At 46.1% G+C, this 22,277-nt stretch overlaps 1 long non-coding RNA gene across 1 annotated transcript; it reads left to right on the top strand.

Moving 5' to 3' along the window:
- Positions 1–43: 43 nt before the first annotated feature.
- Positions 44–21,611, top strand: LOC139032139 (uncharacterized). The gene is made up of 3 exons (XR_011484664.1): positions 44–287; positions 2,437–2,518; positions 19,891–21,611. It is a non-coding gene; the product is annotated as an uncharacterized lncRNA (long non-coding RNA).
- The last annotated feature ends 666 nt before the right edge of the window (positions 21,612–22,277 follow it).

Raw genomic sequence — 22,277 nt, 5'->3', positions numbered from 1 at the left:
TTTAAAAATCTTTATTTTTAGTTTCGACTATGCTGGTCTTTGCCGCGTGGGCTTTTCTCTAGTTGTGGCGAGTGAGAGCTACTCTTTAGTTGCAGTGCGCAGGCTTCTGGTTGCGGCAGCCTCTTGTTACAGAGCACAGGGTCCAGAGCATGGCTTCAAGTAGCTGTGGCACGGGGACTTCGTTTCTGCAGCATGTGGGATCTTCCCGGGCCAGGGATCGAACCCATGTCTCCTGCATTGGCAGGTGGATTTTTAACCACTGGGCCACCAGGGAAGCCCCCAAAATGGTGAGTTTTGTGTTATATGTATTTTACCACAATAAACAACTCAGAAAAGGCGTTTCGTTGGTGGCAGCTGAATAATAACACAGATTGAGAACACAGAGGAGCCATAAGCTAGCTAGCAGTCCTTCCCTCCTGGGAGAGGAAGTTCAGTCTTCAGGAGAAGCGCCTCTGAGATGTTTGTTTGGGGTTAGCTGTAGTGGAGATGAACCTGGGCATGCTTGGGAAAGGGTACCCGACGCAGGAGAGTTTTTACTTAGAAAAGAAGAAAAATCCAAACCTCAAGGTGGTGTAATGGAAGGGGTTCGAGAGGTGGAAGGACCACGCTAGGGAGCAGTGAAGAGCTGAGAGGCATGAGGTTGACATGGGGAGGAGCTGGCATGGAGGATGTTACCAAGAGATGCTTCTTTTTAAGCAAATAGTCCCCAGACTGCACAATTAAGTGTAGTCTCCACTGTGCTGTGCAGAGTGTGGCTGGAAGAAGCCCGTGGCAGCTCCCACGTGACGGCACCTGTCTCACATGGACCGATGCTGTCCTTCCTTGCAGCACTTCCCGTCCCTCCGCATCTGCCTGTGATCTACCTCCAAAGGACAGCACCAGGGTTCTAACTTGATGCCTCATGTTCCCAACTCTGGCTTTGGAAGTCGCCCAGAGCAAGGGGTGGAATTAAGGAGAGAGTTTGCTGTGCTGTGTTCCCCCAGGGTCACGATAAACTCCTCTGGCCAGGGCTTCAACGTATTTTGAGCCTTGGGATTTAGGGTGAAAGTTAAGTTAGGAGAAAGAAGCTTTTGTCCTTAAGGACTTTGCAGCTCGAGGAGAGAGTGTCATATTTTACAGCCGTGACAAATTGGGGAAAAAAGCAGGGGGCTTTTCAAAGATGGGGTTAATTTACACACTAAGCTGAAAACTGAGATGCGTCTCAGGAAAATGAAAAAAAAAAAAAAAAAAAAAAAATGAGGAAAGCCAGCTGTGGCCCAGACAGAAGCCAAGTTAATCTCTAGAACCTGCTTTGGCTTGACAAAAATTGAACTGCAATGGGCTCCACCTCAGTGGAGGTAAAAGCAGATGGGGAAAGTTCCTTCTCTTTCTGTTGTGGGGACATAAAAGTCCTGCTAATCAGTGAGCTGCCCCCAGACAGAAGCATCCTGTTCCATCCTCTGGGGATCTCCGAGATGTCCGGCCCTCAGCAGGGTCTCACCCACTGTGAGTAGGATGAATGATGGGGTCAGTAAAAGAATAAGCTCAAAGAATGACTGAAGAAGCCACATTCCTGCCCACGCTTCACCGATAATGGTCGTAAAAGGAGGGACAAAGTGGGCTGGATTGTTATAGTATTTTGACTTTGTTTAATTTTGTGCAAACGCTTTCTGTTTAGCTGGGATAATGGGAGGACTTGGATTGGTAATAAACAAATAAATGAGCAGAGAATGCTGTCTTACATTTGAAGTGATTTACAGTGTACAAGGCTATTACGCACACATTTTTTCCATAGAGCCTGTTAACCACCTTGGGCACAGGCATGACAAAGAATACTTTCTCCTTTGACGAAACTGCAATTTAAACCCCTTCAATAACTGCAATCACAGAGCTGACATGGCAGAGGACAGATGTAAACCCAGAGCTGACTCTCAAGGCTCCTTCTGACCTGGGGTCCTTGCATCCAGGGGACTTATGCTCTGGAAAAATCATTCCACCACGTGTTCAGCCTGGTGGATTCCTCAGAGAGCCTTCTTTTGCAGTCCAGGTGTTGTTGGGTAACATTTGGTCTTGTTTTGTGCCGGTTGTTAATTTGTTACAAATTGTGCAATTAAATGATGAAATGTGTAACTCAATTAAATGATGAAATGTGTAACTCGGGCACTCCCGTCTTCTCCCACACAGAAAACCATCCGTTTATCACATCTCTCCTGAACATCCGAAATGCCTGTTTTCATTTTTCCCCTTTCTGTGGCTGCCCTCCTCCCCACTGTATGCGTCACTTCTCTGCATGTCTCCCCTGACGCTGGTCTTCCTTTCAAACTGAAGCATTTAGCCATGATGCCCTTTGCTGCCTCACTTCAAATGTCTGCCCCCCCTCCTCCCTCTTTACTTTTCCCCAAGGCCCTGGACTTGCTTTCTTTGGAGGCAGTGCCTACCCACTCTTTCTTTCCACAGCTTTGGCCAGCTGGCCCCAGAAATCAATCAGTGGCCCATCAGAGACCAGGCTAGCAGCTGTCACTCCCACCATGGAATTTAGGTAAGTTCCCCAGAGACCTGTTAGTGCACACAGTTCATGAGTCAGCTGTGCTGCTCGGAATGCTCCCATTTCCTGCCGTCTCCCCGGAGCCTGGTCCCTGTCTTTATCTGCTAAGCCATCAATTTCTACTCCAAGAGTATGAACATTCTTTGTTTTCTCTTTTTTAATTGTAAGAACTCACTGCGTGATTTCCCACGAAGCGTTTATGGCCTCCACACACTTTGCCATCTTCTCCACTCTGCCCTTTAACAGATCTCTCTTGCCCCTTTTTTAAAGTTTTCCTTCTCAGTCTCATTTGGAACTCTAACAATTCAGCCAGCTGCCCACACCCTTGTGCGTGCTAAGTCACTTCATTCGTTTCCGACTCTGTGCGACCCTATGGACTGTAGCCCATCAGGCTCCACTGTCCATCAGATTTTCCAGGCAAGAATACTGGAGTGGATTGCCATGCCCTCCTCCAGGGGATCCTCCCAACCCAGGGATCGAACCTGCGTCTCATGTCTGCTGCATTGGCAGGCAGGTTCTTTACCACTTGGGCCGCCACCTGGGAAGCCTTAAGATCTTAGGTGATGAGCTCCTTACTGCCTAGTTTGGAGGCTGGAGGAAGCCTGAGAGAACATTCAGTTCAGAAATTCCTAACCCAGAGTCCTTGTGGGCCATCCACAGGGTCCTTGGGAAGCTGTGATGCTCTGAAGTTTCATGCAAAATGGCAAGGGTCTGGGCACTTCTCTGGGGAGAGAGTCCATAGATTTCCACACTATCCTCAGAGATGGGATGATGGCTCAGGCCCTGCTCCCAGTCCAGCCTCCTCATTTTACAGACGCATACACAGAGGGCCCTCGTGAGTTAATGCCTGTGAGACAGGAGTCGGGTTTGGGGCCCCTCTAGTCTGTGCTCTGCCGCATCTGTGTGGACTCACCTGCCCCTTGCCACGCCAGGCTCAGTCACTCAGTTCAGATCAGTCGCTCAGTCGTGTCCTACCCTTTGCGACCCCATGGACCACAGAACACCAGGCCTCCCTGTCCATCACCAACTCCCGGAGTCCACCCAAACCCATGTCCATTGAGTTGGTGATGCCATCCAGCCATCTCATCCTCTGTTGTCCCCTTCTCCTCCTGCCCTCAATCTTTCCCAGCATCAGGGTCTTTTCCAATGAGTCAGATCTTCACATCAGGTGGCCAAAGTATTGGAGTTTCAGCTTCAACATCAGTCCTTCCAATGAACACCCAGGACTGATCTCCTTTAGGATGGACTGGTTGGATCTCCTTGCAGTCCAAGGGACTCTCAAGAGTCTTCTCCAACAACACGGTTCAAAAGCATCAATTTTTCAGCACTCAGCTTTCTTTATAGCCCAACTCTCACATCCATACATGACCACTGGAAAAACCATAGCCTTGACTAGACGGACCTTTGTTGACAAAGTAATGTCTCTGCTTTTTAATATGCTGTCTAGGTTGGTCATAACTTTCCTTCCAAGGAGTAAGCGTCTTTTAATTTCATGGCTGCAATCACCATCTGCAGTGATTTTGGAGCCCAAAAAAATAAAGTCAGCCACTGTTTCCACTGTTTCCCCATCTATTTGCCAGTCACTCAGTCGTGTCCAACACTTTGTGACCCCATGGACTGTAGCCCGCCAGACTCCTCTGTCCATGGGGATTCTCCAGGCAAGAATACTGGTTGCCATGCCCTCCTCAACTGCCCTTGAGGCTTCCCTAAACACTATTTCTCCCTCCTAGATTTTCTTCTTGGGTTTTGCTTTTCTGCATGGACACACACTCACGTGTGTGTACTCCCTTGTACTTATTCAGTACTCAAGGCTGGCTATTTAATTTGTGGGACCCAGAGGAAAATGAAGAGTGGGTCCTGGCAGGGAGTGGGGATGTCCATCTCCCCTTCCTTTGGGCCAGCTGTCCCAGAGATTTTGACTTTGGCATCAGGGTACCCTGGGTGCTGAAGGCAGGGTGGGCAAGACGCCCATGGTCAGGTGTGCACTGAACAAACTGAGGCATCACAAACTAGGGAGGGCCACCACCCCTCCCCACATGTGAGACCCTGTGGGTACAGGCTTGCCAGACACTAACTGCCCCTGCGCCAGTGCCCAGGCCAGCGTGGATCAACAGCGGAGCTTGGCCATCCCACATGCAGGGGTGAGGGTGGGGTGGGGAGGCTAGAAGGGCCCCAGAGCCAGGACTTGGAGAAAGGGAGACAGCCCCACTCAGCCAAGAGAGGCAGGGAGGCTGACCCCGTGTGAGCAGAGGCTCCAGGCCTCCTGTGCTGCTGTGCTGTCCCACTGGCCTTCGCCCCCGAGATAAGAGTGTTAGGAATCTCCAGAAGACAGCAGCAAAGTCTTAAACCAAGTGTGGGTCCTTCTGCACCAGCCACAAGTCCAAGAAACACCTGGACAGCCTTTCATAGGTTCCAAAACACATTCACGTCCTTGCCTGTATTCCAGCCTTTCAATAGCCCTTTGCATTCATCAGATTCGGTGTCTTTAAGCCCAATTTTAGCAAAGACAAGACTCTAAGGTAGTAGACAGAGCTTAACACGAGTGTTGGTGTCAGATCAACTTCACCCCTCTGGGTCTTAGTTTCCTAATTTGCAAAGGGAGCTTATCACCCCTTCTTCAGGTTTGTTGTAGGACTGCAACAGTTACTGTAGAAAATGCATTCCATCATGCCAGACATGGCCATTGCACCCAAAGTGGAAATATCAATGTTTCTGTGGACCTATCTGACTTTTCCCCAAACCCTGTTCATTTACAGTCTTCACTAATTTTCAGTATATACAAGCCATCCGTACTGTTTTGGCATAACAATTTTATTTAAATCTGTCTGCATCTTTACACTTTATTTTCAGGGCTAACTTTATTCTGGTGTCATAAGTGAAAGACCAGATAGCACTCGCCTTAAATAGAAGGCAATCATAAACATAAATTTGTGGAAAATGATGATGGTTTGAGAATTTCACCTGATATTTTGCCTGCTGAAAACTTAGAGTCCATATTTTTTCTTTGTTCAAAAAAGGAAATTAGCCAGTATTAAAGCTTCAGCCCCACCCACCGACTTCTCTTTGATCTTATCTACAAGGCATAATTTTGTCACTGTTCCATTCAGTGGTATTAGGTGCCCTGCACATGATAGAAAGAGGTGGAGCCAAGGTTCACCGGACATGTAGCGTGATTGCAAAAGATGAAAAACCCACACAAACCAATTCCAAATGTTTTTTATGGACACATGGATTGAAAGAATTCACATCACATTAATAGTGATTGCCTCTGAGGAGGGAGAGTAAAGGAAAAGGTTGTGGTCAAAAGATCTTTAACTGTATTTGTAATGTTTTCATTATTTTATCAAAAACCCTTGAAATAAACAGGAAAATACTTTTATGGTTGCTAATTCTGCATAATGAGAGCATGCATATTTAATAATCTTCAAGCTATTATGTATTTTTTAAATTCTTCTAAAATTTAAAAGGAAAAACAGAGAGGAAAAAAAAATATTTGATCGGGCAAAATGCTCCCAGATAAGGTTGCTGGGAAGGATTGAAAATTCTTTGTTAAGTAAAGGACTGCCATCATAATAGAATAGCCACATACCAGGTGACTTACACAACAGAAATTAGGTTTCTCACACACAGTCTTGGAGGCTGGAGGTCTAAAATCGAAGAGCTGGCAGGTTTGGTTTCCTCTGAGGTCTCTCTCCTTGAGAGATGGCTTGAAGATGGCTGCCTTCTCATTGTCTCCATATGGTCTTCCCTCGATGCATGCCTGAGTTCTCTGCTTCTTATAATGATACCAGGCAGTTAGAATTAGGATTCACTCTAATGACGTCATCTTACCTTGCGTGTTAGTTGCTCAGTTGTGTCTGACTCTTTGCGACTCCATGGACTGTAGTCCATCAGGCTGTTCTGTCCACGGGATTTCTCAAGCAAGAACACTGGAGTGGGTTGCTGTTTCCTTCTCCAGGGGATTTTCCTGACCCAGGGATCAAACTCTGGACGCCTGCATTGCAGGCAGTTTCCCTACTGTCTGAACCATCAAGGAAGCTCTCATCTGACCTTAACTACCTCTTTAAAGACTCTCTCCAAATGGAGTCACATTCTGGGTACTGGGGGTTCTGACTTCAACACATGAATCTGGAGGATATAGTTCAGCCCATATCAGGCTGAATACCTGATATGTTATTCTTACCTTAACTAATGACCCGTACCAATCTACCATACCATGCAAGAGTCTCTAGTCCCTCTCTTCATGGACTGCTGCCCTCCCTGCCTCTTTCCAACGGCCCGGACATCCAGCCTGGGTTTCCTGACAGCTTGTACCTTCTTTTTTTTTTTTTTTAAATTGAGGTATTGCTGATGTACAATATTATTATGTCAGTTTCAGGTGTACAACAAAGTGATTCCCAATTTTTAAAAGTTATGTTCCATTTATAGTTATTGTAAAATACTGGCTATGCCTGCACCCAGGATGAGCCTTCTTGGCATTAACTCCTGCTTTCTGCGGGCAGCCAACTGAGGACCACCTGTCCTCCTCACCCTAGCTCAACCACTTTGAATCCATACCCATCTTTGGATTTCCCACTCAGGAACCCGCTGGTACAGCGTCCCAGACTGAAACTCTACTGCTTCACCCAGCTCAAATGAACTATTCATGGACAATACACACAAGACATTTTCTCCATCTCAGCTCTAGTCACTCAATGCCCACACCCCTCTGTCCTGTCTGCCTTCTAGAAATGTGTCTGCAGTGAGTATGTTTGTGGCATTCTCTTGCCCATCCCCCTCTCTGTAGTTATCATTTTCAAGTCACAGATAGTATCCAATCAAGAAAACCGAAACCTCTCTAAACACTTAGCTAGAGGGAATTTAACATAAGGAATTGTTTACCCAGGGGTTGAGAGAGAGCTGAGGAACCAGGCAGGGATGTGAACGTGTAGCCCATGTGAGTAAGGGGTGACATTCTAGCGATGGTAGAGTAGCAAATAGAAAGCATTGTGTCCACTGCTCCGTGGAGCACACTGGCTCTGAACTATGTGAGCCCAGGCTGTTAAATGGCAGATGTGTCTATTATGTTGAAGCCACTGCTGCTTTGAGTTTCTGTTAGGGTAGCTAAGTTCAAGTCCAGCAAATGCATCTCTTTTTGTATTGCCTCTTTGGGGACAGTTTGCAGAGCCCTATTCCTTGGGGTAGCCTTGGGGTGAATGGCTACAGCCATCTGAAATACATTTAGATGCATTCCTTATACTCAAATGACTGCTGGAACTTGGGTGACCAGCTGTCTCTGTTTGCCCAGGAATGAGGGATATTGTAGAGGTTGAACTCTCAAATGAGGAGAGTCCCGGACAAATGGGGCTGAGTCGGTCACCTTATCTTCTCCTTTGTGCTTGTAGCTCCTGCTAGAGCCCCAAACTCATTCTCTCCCCTCCCATGCCCAGGTTCAAACCACAGCGCAGGCCGCCACCCACACGGAGCCTGGTTGCCTTCCAGTGTCTCTTTGAACAAGGCCCAGCAAGTCCTTCCTTGTCCACTGCTTCATTCCCGAAGAGAATAAACACCTCTCCAACCTCGGCCTGCCGAGCGGAGTCACCAGAGTTCTTCCAGCAGCCTTGGCCTTTTGTATCTGAGGCATTTTCCAAGATAAATTCAGTTTCTCTGGATCTGAAGCTCATGTTGCATTCCTTGCTTCTAGGAATTTTCCTGACCGTAAGGAGAATCTCTGGTCTCACCCCAAGCAGAAAATAGTGGGGTTCTCCTACCACACAGGCCTGGTTGATCTGTTCTGCAAGGTCTGTCTGAAGGGGCACCTCCTGGTGAGGGCGTCCCCCTTGGCAGGGCTCCTCTCTCATCCTGCTTTCATCTGAGGCATAGCTCACTGGCCTGGAAAGAGCAGTGGGCTGAGTTCAGACCCCTGTGTTTGGAAGCCTGCCTCTGCCCCTGTTCTCTCTAGAATATTGGACAAGTTGCCTTACCTTGCAGGACCTCAGTTTCCCCATCTGCACAGTAGAGTGAAATTGTAGGCTGAAAAGTTACCCCCCAAATGATATTCACATCCACATCCACCCTGGAACTTGCAAATATTACTTCATTTGGAAAAAGGTCTTTGCAGATGTGATTAAGGACCTGAAAATGAGGAAATTATCCTGGATCTTCCAGGTGGGCCCTAAATCCCATCACAAGGGTCCTTAGGAGAGGGATGTAGAGGGAAATTTCACAGACACAAGAGGAGGGAGCAATGTGACCATGGAGGCAAAGATGCAAGTGATGCAGCCACACGTCAAGGGTTGCTGGCAGCCACCAGAATCTGAAAAAGTCAAGGAGTAGATTCTCTCCCAGGGTTCCCCAGGGAGCACACCCTGCTGTTATGGGCTGAACTGTATCCCCTCAAAATTCATGTGTTCAAGTCTCAACCCCAGAAACTCAGAATATAACCATATTTGGAAGTTAGGTTTTTAAAGAGGCAGCTGAGTTAAAAAGAGGCTGTTGGAATGGGGTCCTAATTCAGTAGGCCTGCATGCTCAGTCACTGGAGTCATGTCTGCTGACTCTTTGAGACTCCATGGACAGTAGCCTGCCAGGCTCCTTTGTCCACAGGATTCTCCAGGCAAGAATGTTGGAGTGGACTGCCATACCCTCCTCCAGGGGATCCTCCAGACCCAGGGATCAAATCCACATCTCCTGCAGCTCTTGCTCTGCAGGCGGGTTCTTTACCACACTGAGCCCCCAGGAAGCCCAATCCAGTAGGACTGGTGTCCTTTTATTATAAGGACATAATAAAAGGACACCAAAGACTCACACATGCACAGAGGGAGGACCACGTGAGGACCCAGAAAGAGGGCCACCATCTCCAAGTCAAAGAGAGAGGCCTTGGGAGAGACTCCACCTTCTAGCATCTTGATCTGGACTTCCAACCTCCAGACAGTGAGAAAGTAAGCCATCTGCTATGTGGTCCTTTCCATGGCAGCCCCAGGAAGTTAACCCAGCTGGTGATACCTAACTTGTAGGTTTGTTCTAAGATCAGGCGATCATGAGGTATCCTGTTGGGTTGTGGGTAAGCACTCATCGCAGTGTAGTTGTGTCTGAGATCTCCTCTTATGGAGACTTGTCTGCATATTTGTTCCTCTGCCCAGGCAGAAGTTAAAAGAGAAAAAACAACAACAGCCATAGTCATTTTTTTTCTTCTTTTCTCCTCTGTTTCCCACCTTACCACTCCATCTTCCTTCTGTGAACCCCATCACCTACCAGAACTCCATGAACAGCTGATAATTATACATATATGTCTTGTGCATGTGTGTGCTAAGTCACTTCAGTCATATCTGACTCTTTGCAACTCCATAAACTGTAGCCTGCCAGGCTCCTCTGTCCATGGGATTCTCCAGGAGAGAATATAGGAGTGAGTTGCCATGCCCTCCTCCAGGGGATCTTTCCAACCCAGGGATTGAACCCATGTTTCCTGCAGCTCCTGCATTGCAGGAGGATTCTTTACCACTGAGCCACTGGGAAAGCCCACGTATCTCCCTCATCGCCGTTTAATAGCAATGACAATAGCTAACATTTATATAATTCTGTTTATAGTCAGGCATCCTTCTAAGTGCTTTTTTAAAATTATATCATTTAATGCTCTGAGTGTCCCTTTAACATGGGTACTATGAGTATTCCAACTTGATAGATAGGGAAACCAAGATAGAATGGTTAAAGAGCTTGCGCAAGAAAGTGGCAGAGCCAGGAGGCCCAAGCCTGCGTCCTCATCCCCTGTTAAACTGCAGAAGGGCAGGGATCCACCCTGTTGTTGCTAATGTTAGTTCTCCACCAAGTGCTTGGCACAGAATGTGGACTTAGCAAAGGCTGCCTGGCTGGCCGACTGACTGAATGGGTGAATGAATGAATGACTCTTTCTCTGTGCCAAGAAGGTATTCTCCAAAGTTCTGCTCTGTCCAATTTCTTTTCAGCTTGACTGCTGCTATTACTGCTGCAGCCCTGACCATCAACAATCCCACATAGCCTGTGCCCACATCATCCTCTCTCTGCCTCTTTCACCCGGGAGCTGAGAGAACCTGGGTTGAAGCATCAGCCACTGCTGCCTCTCCCCCTCCATCCTCAGGAGTGTCCTGTCTCCTTCTCCCCGTGACTCTCACCTATACGAACAGAGAGACTAGAATTCCCAAAAGCCTAGTGAGAGAAGGCTCAGTTCAACAGGATTATGGAAATTGCAGGGGCCCTTTATACTTGCCCAAAGCCACAGAAAATTGGGTGTTATTTTTGACTTCAAACCTGCTCTTCCTTCCAACATACCAAGTCAATAAGAAAAAAAGAGAGAAGATGGGGTGTCAGAGCCTGGTTTCAATTCTTACCAGCTGTGTAACATTAGGTAAATTATATGAATTCCCTAAACCTGAGTTGGCCAACAAAATGGGAGATGAGGCTGTTTTCTCTCTGCCTTTGCAGTTCCTACAGGCTGCAGGACTCACCTAGCCAAGCTCTTCTGGGCCCAGGTCACTGTCCTGGGAGAGAGGACCCGACTCCAGAAGTACATATTTCAGTAATGGCCAGTCTAGACCTTGATCAGACTCATTCCAACTGCTGATCCAGGCCCTTCAGGCTGCCTGTGTGTGTGGTTGCTAAGCCACTTCAGTCGTATCTAACTCTTTGTAACCCCTGGACTGTTGCTCCTCTGTCCATGGGATACTCCAGGCTAGAATACTGGAGTGGGTTGCCATTCCCTTCTGCAGGGGATCTTCCTGACCCAGGGGTCAAACCCGTCTCCTGTATTGCAGGTGGATTCTTTACCATCTGAACCGCCAGGCAAACCCTCAGGGGGACAGGCTGGTTCCTTATTAATAATGGGGAAGAACCCTCAAAAACCTTGATTCTGCATCAGTAGTTGCTGCATCTGCCTCAGATGCAGAATCAGAAAAAGGATGGGAATCATAAAAAGGAAGGGAAAGTAGCAACTCACCTGAATAATTCCATCCCTGAGTAAAACCCCAGAACATCTCTTTGGAGTCAGGAAAATATTTACCTGGTGATTTTGTTGTAACTCATTCAGTCATCTCTCCTTTGTGATGAGTGCCTGATCACTATGGAAAATAATCTCTTCTCTAAACTATGTATTTCATGACTAAACCCCTACCAGAAGTATACTCCCAGGTCTCGTCGCTTCTAAGTATTTTAAAACACATTTGAGTGAAAGAAAACAATGCTTGCAACAGAGATCTGCAATAAAGTTTTCGTTGAACACAAGACAGGCCAGCCCTGATGTCATCATTATAAACCCCTAGAGCAGAGTTTCTCAACAGCAGCACTATTGACATTTTGGACCAGATAACTCTTTCCCTGGGGGATAGGGGGCTGTCCTGTGCATCATAGCATCCTTGGCCTCTCTACCCAGGAGACGCTAGTGACATGACACTCACTCCCATCCTGACAATAAAAAAGACTGCAGATGTTGACAAATGTGCCCTTAGGAACAAGATCATCCCCAGTTCAGAACCTCTGTTCTGGAGAAAGAGACCAGGCCTGGGAACTCTCTTGACCCTGCCCCACCTGAAATTAAGTACTTTATAGGAATGCTTTTTGACAATGCTGATGAATTAAATGTAGGAATAAAAGTTGAGTGAGCACTGCAGTAGATCTAAGAGACATTTCTCCAAAGAAGATATACAGATGGCCAACTGATACATGAAAAAATGCTCAACCTGGCTTGAGGCTGAGAGAAATGCAAATCAAAGCTACAATGATGTACCACCTCACACCAGTCAGAACAGCCATCATCAAAAAAATCTACAAACAATAAATGCTGGAGAGGATGTGGTGAAAAGGGAACCCTCTTGCACTGTTGGTGGGAATGTAAATTGATACAACCACTACGGAGAACTGTATGCAGGTTCCTTAAAAAACTAAAGACAGGGCTATCATATGACCCAGCAATCGTAATCCTGGGCATACAGCCTGAGAAAACTGTAATTCCAAAAGACACACATTCCCCAATGTTCATTGCAGTATTATTTACAATAGCCAAGACATGGAAGCAACCTAAGTGTCCATCGGTGGATGAATGGATAAAGAAGAGGTGGTACATATATACAATGGAATATTACTGGGCCATAAAAAGAAATGAAATTGGGTCATTTCTAGTTATTTGGATGGACCTCGAGTCTGTCATACAGAGTGAAGTAAGTCAGAAAGAGAAAACGAAATATCTTATAGCTTCCCTGGGGGCTCAGATGGTAAAGAATCTGTTGTCAATGCAGGAGACCTAGGTTTGATCCCTGAATTGGGAAGATTCCCTGGAGGAGGGCATGGCATCCCACTCCAGTATACCTGCCTGGAGAATCCCCATGGACAGAGGTGCCCGGTGGGCTACAGTCCGTGGGGTCACAAAGAGTCAGACACGACTGAGCGACGAAGCAGACACAGTGAATTTGTATGGAATCTAGGAAGGTGGTACAGATGAGCCTGTTTGCAGAGCAGGACGAGAGATGCAGAAGCAGAGAACAGACCTGTGGACACGGGGAGGGAGAGAGGGGGGTGAGACAAATTGGGAGAATAGGATTGACATATGCAGACTACCGCGTGTAACACAGGTAGCTAGTGGGAAGCGGCTGCATAGCCTGGGGAGCCCAGCTTAGGGCTCTAGTATGACCCAGACGGGTGGAGAGGGAGGGAGGTTCAATAGGGAAGGGATGTGTGCACACATATAGCTGACTCACTTTGTTGTACAGCAGAAACAAACACAACATTATAGTGCAATTAGAGTTCAATTTAAAAAGGGAAAAGAATAAATCAATAAAATCAGAAAGAAAAAAGACCACTGTGGTGGCACACAAGCCTTCTTTTGCCCAATGTAATCTATTGGCCCTGCGAGTATTAGCTACAACAACATTTCTAGCTAATAGAAAGCTAACATGGGATGAGTACTGGGTTCCCATTCCCTGACACCCTGCACACACACTCACACACATCCAGCCTCCTCCAGATTCAGTTTTGAACATGTTGAGATGTCTGTTACTCATCCAAGGGGGGGAATGCAGGGTAGGAAGGGGGATATATAGGACAGGAGTCCTGGAGAGAAGACTGGGCTAGAGATAAAAATCAAGGGCTGTAACGAGAATGTGTGCTAAGTCGCTTCAGTCATATCCGACTCTTTTCAACCTATGGACTGTAACCCCCAGGCTCTTCTGTCCATGGGATTCTCCAGCCAAGAATACTAGAGTGGGTTGCCATGCCCTTCATCAGGGGATCTTCCCAACCCAGTGATCGAACCATCGTCTCTTACATCTCCTGCATTGGCAGGCGGGTTCTTTACCACTAGCGCCACCTGGGAAGCCCATAGTGAAAATATGGTAGTAGAAACAAACACATTAGCCTTACCATACCTCACAACTTTTGCTATGTCACTACACATGCTGCCTTATTTCAGTTAACATTTTTTTCCCTCATAACCAGACTTTCTTGATGAAGAAATTAGTGTGTTACAGGGAACTATATTCAATATCCTGTAATAAACCAGAATGGAAAAGAATATCAAGAAGAATATATATATAAAATGTATAACTGAACCACCTTGCTATGCAGTCCATGGGGTCTCAAAGAGTCGCACATGACGGAGCTACTGAAAAACAACGAACAGCAGAAATTAACACAACATCGTGAATCAACTAGACTTCTAGGAAATGAATCTTGTAAAATATCAAGTGATGGGTCATCAGCAGGCAGAGTGAAGTGGTCAGAAGATCAGATTCAGAGCTGGCTCTCTCTGTGTAACTGGTGACTGTGAACAGGACTGTTACCCTGTCTGAACCTCATCTCCCCATCTGTAGAATAAAGGGGTGAGATGAGATAGTTTTTAAGGTTCTTTGTAGCAAAATATGCTTGTGATTTGAAAGATTCTTCTTTTTTGTTTTAATTTATTTGGCTGTGCCAGGCCTTAGGGCTTCCCAGATGACACTGGTTGTAGAGAATCCAGTACTACCAGTGCAGGAGACATAAGATCCCCGGGTCAGGAAGATCCCCTGGAGGAGGAAATGGCAACCCAGTCCAGTATTCTTGTCTGGAGAATCTGATGGACAGGGGAGCCTGGCAGGCTACAGTCCACAGGGTTGCAAAGAGTTGGACATGACTAAGCGACTGAGCCTGGACACCAGGTCTTAGTTGTGGCACATGGGATCTGGGATCTGTGTTGCGGCTTGCGGGGTCTTTAGGTGCGGCAGGCAAACTCTTAGCTGCAGTGTGTGGGATCTAGTTCTCCAACCAGGGATCGAACCCGGGCCCTCTGTCTTGGGAGCTAGGAGTCTTAGCCCCTGGACCACCAGGGAAGTCCCTGTGATTTTAGAATTCTAATCACTAAAGTGTTCGCTATCCTCTAAGAGCTTAGTCCCTGGCCAAGATGAGCAAAGTGACGAGGCAGTCAGTCATAGAATCACAAGGACAACAGAGCAGGAGGTTTCTGCTCAGAAGTCAGCCTGGCGGTGGGAACAACAGCATTACCCGCTGCAGGAATAGTTGGGAAGACTTCTTGGAGGATGAGATGGGAGCTTGGGAAGGTCTGAATTGGAGGAAAGGAAGGAGATTCTGTTGCATATTTTGGAAATGGAATAGATGAAGCCCAGAGAAGAAGGGCATGTCACTTAAACATCTTTAACTGAAGGGCGTTGAATAAGCTATTTACAAGAGATATGGACAAAGTCCTGGGAACCATGAAGGAACCGGTGGAGTACCCAGGGCTCAGCAACAGTGAGAAAACAAAGGCACATTGTGGGGTCAGGGGAGAGAATGCCTTTAGCAGAACCTGGGCAGGGCTGGGGAGGTGAAGGGGGGCTGTCTGATAAGAGGCACAGCCGTGGAGGACTATAAGGCAGAAGACAGGGAGCCAGGTAAGTAAATGCTCCATCTTCTCTCTCTCCTCCTGCTTTGGGATCTCCAACCAGCGCCTCCCATTGGACAAACCCAACAGAAGGCCAGAGCAATGGAGCCTGGGCGATGCAGTTCATAGGGGTCACATCACAGCGCATGGAGCAAAACAGAAGGGCAGATGATGAATCTGGTAGGAGATGGGGCAAACAAAGAATAACCAGCACATAAGATACCTAGAGAAGAAGAGCTCAGTATGAATTCTTTCTAAGAAGGTTTGCTTTCCCTCTGTCCAATTGTGAAAGTTGCTCTGAGTCTCAGGATTCCTGAGACTGTATCCTAGGGTGCTAATGAAGAGTGCTTGATACGCCACACAGAAGGGCCAATCACAGGGCCTGGACCACGTTGGAGGCTCCTTGTATGTTACTTACTTTCTTCTTTCCTGCACGTGCCTACACGGCCCTTTGACTAGATTACCTCTCCAGGTCTGATTCTCCAAGTGATCTAATAACCTGCATATCTGTCTCCTTCCATTGTTCTATTCATTCATTCATTCATAAGTGTGTATTTACTGAGCATCAGGTGTGATTGCTGTGGATACCACAGCGGACAACGCAGACGTGTTCCCTGCCCTTTTTCCTCCCTTCTTCACAGAACTGTCTCCATCTCTTTGATTTGGCTCCTCAGTTCCTCTCTTCTGATTCGCACTGATTTTATATCTTCAACATCTCTCTATCATCCACCCTGACAGTTGTGAGAATGGCCCTGGAAGGAAAGCTGCTCCTTACTTTTCTGAGGGCCACTGAGCCCAATGTGCACAAGAAAAGAAAGGAGTCATTGGCTTTATTCTGACCATGAGTCGTGCAGAAACCAGCTACATAGCCATGCATGTAAGAGAGAAGGCTCCATCAAAAGAGGCAGAGATGTAAAGACATTAAGAACCCAGAGCCTTTCTGAACTGTCATCAGAACACCGTGGACTGAGGGGCATGGTCAGATGTCACCAGATCCAAAAGAAAGAAAGTGAAGTCGCTCAGTCGTGTCTGACTTTTTGTGACCTCATGGACTGTAGCCCACCAGGCTCCTCTGTCCATGGGATTTTTCAGGCAAGAGTACTGGAGTGAGTTCCTTCTCCAGAGGATCTTCCTAACCCAGGAATTGAACCTGGTTTTCCCGCATTGCAGGCAGATGCTTTACCATCTGAGCCACCATGGAACCAGTTCCAAAGAACCTCTTAACTCAGTCTCACTCCAGCCTTTTGCGATGCTGCTCCTTGCCTTGCCGTTCTATTCAAAGTTCCACCCTCACTCCAAGACTCAGTATTTTGATCTGTAACATGAAGAAGTTGGACAAGATGACTTTTAAGTTGTCATAGAAGAGTCTGGCTCAGATATTTTAAATCTATAGATGTGGAAGACTAATGAGAACTTTAGAGCTGATTTTACGGTTTTGTATATTCTGGCAACTTTAATCATTTTCAAGAAGGTTGAAGATTGTGCAGTCTGGGTAATTTTCCTTCTGAGTTTCCACCCAATCTATCCTGGAAAAGAGCCAACACAATTATTTTTCTACCAGAGGGCTTCCAGTAGGCCTCCAAATTTGTAAAGACTGCAAAAAGAGTGTGAATCAAAGAGCAACGACTAGTTGGCACATTAGCATCTGAGCCTAAGGACTGGCGTGGTCCCTAAAGTATCTAAGCAGCAGGCGTGCATGCATGCTAAGTCACTTCAGTTGTGTCCAACCCTTTGTGACCCTATGGACTATAGCCCACTAGGCTCCTCTGTCCACGGGATTCTCCATGAAAGAATATTGGAGTGGGTTGCCATGCCCACCTCTAAGGGATCTTCTGGACCCAGGGGTCAAATCTGCATCTACTATGGCTCCTGCATTGGAGGCAGATTCTTTACTACTGAGCCACCGGGCAAGGCCCTGGTCCCTAAAGGGTCTGGCTAAATTGGAGGTTTAGTCATCCTGGCTATCAAAAGAATCAAACTGAACTTGGTGAGAAGCTGAACCTGGAGAATATTAATAAATACTTGCAATAATAATAGCTCTTTTTTGAAGGCTTACAACATGCCAGACACTGTATTAAGCAGTCCACAAGAACCTCATTTAATCTTTACAACCCTCTGGGGTAGGTATTATTGTTATTATTCCCAAGATACAGATGACAAGCTGAAGTTTAAAGGCTTAAGTAACTTGCCCCAAGTCCCTCAGCTATTAAGTGAAGGATCTGGATGGGGGACGGAAACCCAGGTCTGTCTGACTCTGAGATCCCTGAGTAAGCAGCAGCTATGCTCTCTGAGCCCCAGTGGACTTGGGAAAGCTTCAGTTCCTCATGTCTGCCTCTGAGGGATGGCTCAGTAGGATCACGATGTTCCCGATTTAAAGACCTCTGGGATAAGCTCTGCAGATTTTCTGTGTTCATTACCCCATCTCGACTGCATTAATGTCTCAGCCACCCCTCCTTCCCCTGTTTCCAGAGGTCTCTGGGCCATGTTAATATGTCTATTTACAAACTCGCTGGCTCCACACTCTCTAGTTGTTTCATTTTGTGTCCTGTCTAAATTCTTTAGGAGTCTGCCGGAGGGGGTGACAGCCAGAAGGGAAAAGGCCGGGCAAAGGATATCCAAAAATGTGATACACAAACTCCTTTTGCAACCCATAGGATCCTTCAGAATGCATCTGGATATGGAGATGATCAACATGGGTTTGGAGTCAGTTAAACCTGGAATCTCACGGTGGTTCTGAAGCTTCATCTGAGTTACGTCTCTCTCTGAGTCTAAGCTCCCTTATATGTACGAGGGCAGAAGACATCCACCCAAGGTTAGTTTTAGCACTCCTGGAAATGATGCCTCTGCTGGGTTTAGCACAGTGCCTAAACAATAAAGAATCTGCCTGCAATGCAGGAGACCCGGGTTTGATCCCTGGGTCAGGAAGATTCCCCTGGAGAAGGGAACAGCTACCCACTCCAGTATTCTTGCCCAGAGAATCTCATGGACAGAGGAGCCTGGCGGCCTACAGTCTATGGGGTCGAAAAGAGTCAGATACGACTGGGCAACTAACACTTTCACTTTTTTTTCACTCCCACACACAGCAAATGCTCCAAAGTGGTAGCTGCTCTTCGGAGAATGCACTCGTTGGCTGCCAGCTCAGTTCCTTCTCTCTTACGCCAGGCTGGGTGAATGGTGCCTTGTTCTTTCTGATAGGTTCAAAAAGTGTGCCTGCTCCCAGAACTCTCTTCAGACGTTGCTCCCTTCCCCACCCTGTGAGCAGAAATAGTCTAATGTCCTTAAGAAGTTTGACTAACCAAGCACTATGAATTAAGCGCCAACAATGCGTTGGTGTGTACACAGCGCTGAACTAAGCCTGGAGGAACACTCTGATTGTGGAGAAGAGCATCTAGTTGAAGAGATAAGACCAATACCCCTAGAGCGCAGTAAGTCAGAAAGGGAAAAGCAAATATCGTGTATTAACATAGGTGTGTGGAATCTGGAAAAATGATATTGATGAACCTATTTGCAGGGCAGGAATAGAGATGCAGGCATAGAATGGATTTGCAGACACAGCAGGGGAAGGAAAGGGTGGGAGGAACTGAGACAGCAGCACTGACGTACACACACTACCGAGTGTATAACACGGAGGGGCTCATTTCGGTGCTCTGTGATGACCTCGAGGGGTGGGATGAGGGGGTGGGAGGGAGGCTTTAGAGGGAGGGGATATATGCATACGTATAGCTGATTCATGTTGTTGTATAGCAGAAACTAACAACATTGTAAAGCAATTATCTTCCAATTAAAAAACAACAAAAAAAGACCAATACCCATGAGAGAACTAGGCTATGAGAATACAAGACTGCATAACTCATTGCTCTGCTGGTACAGGGAGCAGATGCTGAAGTTAAGACTCAGTGGTTTCTCCAAATCCCTGACACATCTTCATCAGAGGTTTTAGAGAACGCAGGCATCTCATACTTTAACCAAACACAAATAACCTGTCAGGATCCTACTGCTGGCACTCTGCGTGGGTGTCCTCGCACGGGCAGTGGCAATGGTTTGTGTGTGGGCTGTTGTTTCCACTTCCAGAGGGCAGAGCTCATGTTTGGGCTAGTAGGGTGTTTCCCACTCAATAAACAAAAGGTGGCCCCAACAGGATGGGGGCGAAATGGTGAAGGGAAAGATCACTGAACTAGAGGTCAGAGGACCTCGGTCCTAATTCCATCACGACCACTAACTCCTTGTATGACCTTGAACAAGTCTCTTGCCCTTCTGTTTATAAAAATAAGAGAGATAGCCAGAGAGGGATATTTGAACTGTGTGCCCTGTTACCCTAGGGTTTCTGGAAGTTCTGGAGCTTCAAGGGCACCAGTGCATCAAGAGGATGATTCTATGTTGTCCCCATCTTATTTTTCCCTACCTTCAATCAGAACAGACCCCACTTACATCTTTTTACACACTTAAGTTCTACAGTAACTTGCTTGGAAAATCATCTAACTTGTCTCTCTCTGTCATGTTCCTTTTCCATACAGGTCAGCTGAGTACCAGAGAAATAAAGCAACTTGACCAAGGTCATCCCATAAGCAGCAGAGATGGTACTAAGCTCTCTTTTCTGATAACACTGATAATTATTTGGTTGTCCAGGAATAAATGTCACTTCCCATATCCTGATGATTTGAAGCGTATATGGCTCCTAAATTCTGAAAAGGGGCAAGTTGAAGGTAGGGCAGTGAGTACGGGCTCCGAATCCATCAGCAAAGACAGCTGAGTGCCAGCTCTGCAAAGTCCACCTGAAGGCCTTGCAACAGCCAGTGGAGAAGCTGACACAGGTTTGGGTCCTTGATGACTCCATCCGCATTGACAAAGAAGGGGACCCAAGCCAGAGCGAAGAGACCCATTGGTCCTCGGAGCCTTCTAGAGTACTCGTCAGTTTCTCTTTAGCCTCGTCCCCAAAGTCAGTATGACAGCAAAGCTTCTTTATCCTTATTTTTTAAATTAATAGACATTAATTTTTAAAGAAAAAGTAAGCAGAAGGCACAGAGTACCCCCCCTTCTACTCTTGGATTTGTGTGATACATTTGTTACAATCAATGAACCAGTATTGACACATTATTATAAACTAAAATTTTCATTAGAGGTCCTTCTTTGGGTTGTATGCTGAGTTTTGACAAATGCTTAATATCATGTATCCATCATCACAGTATCATACAGAACAGTCTCACTGCCCCCAAAATCTCCCTCTCTTCTCTCCATGCCCTAGACTCCTGGCAACCACTGGTCTTTTTACTGACTCCATAGTTTTGCCTTTTCCAGAAGTCATATTGTTGGAATTATACAATATATAGCCTTTTCAGACTGGTTTCTTTCACTAAGCAATAAGCATTTGAATTTCCTCTGCCAACCAAAATAATAATAATAACGTAAGAGGGTGCAAATAAGAAAATAGCTTATTTGGAGGTTTTAAGATTTGCAGTTTAGGAGACAGAGATTAACTCCAAAAGAGTGTTCCAGGGAAGAGAGAGAGTCAGGGGCTTATAAAGACAAAAAGCCATGAGGTTGTTAAAAGTTGCCTAATGAGAACTGTGATTGACTCTGATGAGTCAGAAAATATTTGTCCTTAAGGACTCATGAGCTATTTTAGGGTGGGGGGGTCTCATAAATAGACTGTCACACGCTATTTTAGAGTAAGTGTCCGATAAGTGTCTTGAGTTTCTGGCAGAGGTTCTGCATGACTTCATTAGGTCAAAACGTCAGATTCCATTCAGACTGAGACGTGCATAAATCACACTTTTTACTGGCCTGCCAACTCCATTTAGAGAGCTCTCCTAGCAATACCAACTCCATTTTGATTTTCCTTTCACACCTCCATGTCTTATAGTGGTTTGATAGCTCCAGCAATCCCACTTCTGGGCATACACACCGAGGAAACCAGATCTGAAAGAGACACGTGCACCCTATTGTTCATCGCAGCACTGTTTATAATAGCCAGGACATGGAAGCAACCTAGATGCCCATCAGCAGACGAATGGATGAGGAAGCTGTGGTACATATACACCATGGAATATTACTCAGCCATTAAAAAGAATTCATTTGAATCAGTTCTAATGAGATGGATGAAACTGGAGCCCATTATACAGAGCGAAGTAAGCCAGAAAGATAAAGACCATTACAGTATAATAACACATATATATGGAATTTAGAAAGATGGTAACCATAACCCTATATGCAAAACAGAAAAAGAGACTCAGATGTATAGAACAGACTTGTGGACTCTGTGGAGAAGGCGAGGGTGGGATGTTCCAAGAGAACAGCATCGAAACATGTATATTATCTAGGGTGAAACAGATCACCAGCCCAGGTTGGATGCATGAGACAAGTGCTCGGGCTTGGTGCACTGGGAAGACCCAGAGGGATCGGGTGGAGAGGGAGGTGGGAGGGGGGACCGGGATGGGGAATACATGTAAATCCATGGCTGATTCATTTCAATGTATGACAAAAACCACTGCAATGTTGTAAAGTAATTAGCCTCCAACTAATAAAAATAAATGGAAAAAAAAAAAAGAAACTAACACCAGTTTCTACATAAATGATATTAACTCATAGATATTTACAGGACAATGTGCAAACATCTCACACTTAGAGTGTACAACTATAAAATCAAAATTACAAATTAAATATAAACTAACTAAAAATCCAACACAATTAAAACATTAATTCAATGAGACAGATGATACTGATGTACTAAAACAGATAGCAGAGGTTGGGACTACTATTAGTGAAATGTAGCCTCAGGTCTGTTTCTGCATTTAAAGTGCTTCCCTGTTTCCACTTCAATTATACTAATGTAGAGAATGAATGCCTATTCACATTAACATGCTTTACAAAATTATATTCATGACTTTAAAGTTCTGTTGTGGGT

The sequence above is a fragment of the Odocoileus virginianus genome, chromosome 30 (assembly GCF_023699985.2).
Source record: "Odocoileus virginianus isolate 20LAN1187 ecotype Illinois chromosome 30, Ovbor_1.2, whole genome shotgun sequence".
Classification (NCBI taxonomy): domain Eukaryota; kingdom Metazoa; phylum Chordata; class Mammalia; order Artiodactyla; family Cervidae; genus Odocoileus; species Odocoileus virginianus.
Note: the sequence above shows the minus strand (reverse complement) of the source record. Positions and strands in the feature narration are given on the sequence as shown.